Source organism: Larimichthys crocea, unplaced genomic scaffold, assembly GCF_000972845.2.
Source record: "Larimichthys crocea isolate SSNF unplaced genomic scaffold, L_crocea_2.0 scaffold100, whole genome shotgun sequence".
Lineage (NCBI taxonomy): Eukaryota > Metazoa > Chordata > Actinopteri > Sciaenidae > Larimichthys > Larimichthys crocea.
The window spans coordinates 382,003-384,502 of NW_020851384.1; the positions used below are offsets into that span (position 1 = coordinate 382,003).

General features: G+C 51.0%; 1 protein-coding gene across 1 annotated transcript in view; it reads right to left on the reverse strand.

Annotated features, from left to right (window-relative positions):
- Positions 1-2,251: 2,251 nt before the first annotated feature.
- The window catches only part of thbs3a (thrombospondin 3a), an 8,512-nt gene continuing 8,263 nt past the window's right edge, over positions 2,252-2,500 (reverse strand). The window contains exon 13 of the mRNA XM_027275317.1: positions 2,252-2,500. This exon is cut by the window's right edge and continues 305 nt beyond it. The gene's annotated coding sequence lies outside the window, so the exon portion shown is untranslated.

Below are 2,500 nucleotides of genomic sequence, written 5' to 3' on the forward strand. Positions count from 1 at the left end.
CAGAGACCAGCAGAGACCTGTAGAAACCAGCAGAGACCAACAGAGACCAACAGAGACCAGCAGAGACCAGCAGAGACCAGCAGAGACCAGAAGAGACCAACAGAGACCAGAAGAGACCAACAGAGACCAGCAGAGACCAGCAGAGACCAGAAGAGACCAACAGAGACCAGCAGAGACCAGCAGAGACCAACAGAGACCAGAAGAGACCAGCAGAGACCAGCAGAGACCAGAAGAGACCAGCAGAGACCAACAGAGACCAGAAAAGACCAACAGAGACCAGAAGAGACCAGCAGAGACCAGAAGAGACCAGAAGAGACAAACAGAGACCAGCAGAGACCAACAGAGACCAGCAGAGACCAGAAGAGACCAGCAGAGACCAACAGAGACCAGCAGAGACCAACAGAGACCAGAAGAGACCAACAGAGACTAGAAGAGACCAACAGAGACCAGAAAAGACCAACAGAGACCAGAAGAGACCAACAGAGACCAGCAGAGACCAACAGAGACCAGCAGAGACCTGTAGAAACCAGCAGAGACCAACAGAGACCAACAGAGATCAGCAGAGACCTGTAGAGACCAACAGAGACCTGTAGAGACCAACAGAGACCAGCAGAGTCCAACAGAGACCAGCAGAGACCAGGAGAGACCTGTATAAACCAGCAGAGACCAACAGAGACCAGCAGAGACCTGTAGAGACCTGTAGAGACCAACAGAGACTAGCAGAGACTGTTCAGGCAACAGAACCAGTTTGGACCAGAATCAGGACACATTGTGATCTTAGGTCAGTGTGGATCAACTGGATTTAAACGGACCAGAACCTTACAGAGTCCAAACAGAACCATGAAGATGAATGTGATTGGTTGACTGCAGTCAGCTGATTTATGTTAATGAGCTGTAGTAGCTTCAGTCTGACAGCAGGAGGCAGCAGAGACACATGAAAACATTCCAACCTCATCATCAGCTGTTCTCAGACACTCTTCATGTTCACCTGGTCCACCTGACCCGCTTCCACCTGACCCGCTTCCACCTGAGCTGTTCTCCGTTTCAAATGAAGCTCTGTGATTGGTCGAGCAGAGTTTGGCAGGTTAACTTGTTGGCCCTTTAAGCGGGGCCCCTCCACGCCTCGCTGAGCAGCTCACAGCCTTTGTTACTGTTCAGAGGAGGGAGGGGGGGTCCGGACCAAAACCAGGACCAACGGGCTGAGACCCTCCACAGACTCGAGGACGACACTGAGCGAGGCTGCAGCCGGGGACTGAGTTACTGTTCCTGAACTCACCGTTCAGACTGAATTCAACCTGAACCTGAACACACCACGAGAAGAGCACAGTCCTCTTCATCAGTCAGCGTTTAAACGCCCGGCTCGGCTCGGCCCGGCCCGGCTCGGGCGACATGAAGAGGAAAAACTGTGATGTAACTTCGTGTTTGTTTTTGTCTCTGATGTTGGAAACATTTGGATTACGTTCACAGACGACGTTTAAGAAACGTTCTCTTGAAGTTTGAAGCTCGTGTTCTCCTGCAGATGTTCTTCACGTGACAGGACAGTGAGCTAACGCTAACGTTAGCTTCATATCCAGCTGATGCTAGCTCATGGCGCTATTGGATTGGCTGCTGTGAACACCAATCAGAGTCCACGTTCAGTCTAATTCAACTCTGCTTCCTGTATTCTAGGCTCGGTGCTTGGTGCTGAGTTCCCTCCCCGGGTCGGGCAGGTCCGGGACGGGGTGCACTGTTGTCATGACCCCTCCTCCAATATTGCACTCGTCCCGGCCTCCCTGGCCCGAGGGGTCACGACCCGCCCGCCATCGGACGGCAAGAGAGGAGCACGAGGTACAACAAAGATGGTGGACGTCCTGAGGCGTTACTGTGACAACCAGAGAACCAGAACCAGAACCAGAACCAGGGTAGTTTAAGTCATGTGAGCAGTGACATCGATCATGTTTGATCACGTTAGCTGCTGGTTCTGGTTCCTGAAAATCAAGTCCTGGAAAACCTTGAAAATCTTTGAACAAAGTGCTTAAAAAGTCTGAAATTCCAGTGGACCTCATGCTCGGCCATGTTGGAGAGGGCTGCTTGTAAACAAACATCAGCTGATTATGAAACGTTAACGAGCTTCATTATTCTAATAACTTCTCATGTAGCGCCACCATCAGGTCAAAACTAGCTAATGTTAGCATGCTAACGGGCTAAACTAAACTGGTAACCATGGTAACGATGCTAGCTAGCATCACAAATGATGAAACAAGCGAGCGTGTCAGGAAACGTCCTGGACGGAGACTTTATTCCAGTTATGTACATTCAAACACACAAACATCACGTCAAACAAACAGAGGTCACACTGTCCACATGTCCACCTGTCCACCTGTCCACGTGTTCACATGTTCACCTGTCCACCTGTCCACGTGTTCACCTGTCCACGTGTCCACCTGTCCACGTGTTCACCTGTCCACATGTCCACCTGTCCACGTGTTCACATGTCCACGTGTCCACATGTTCACCTGTC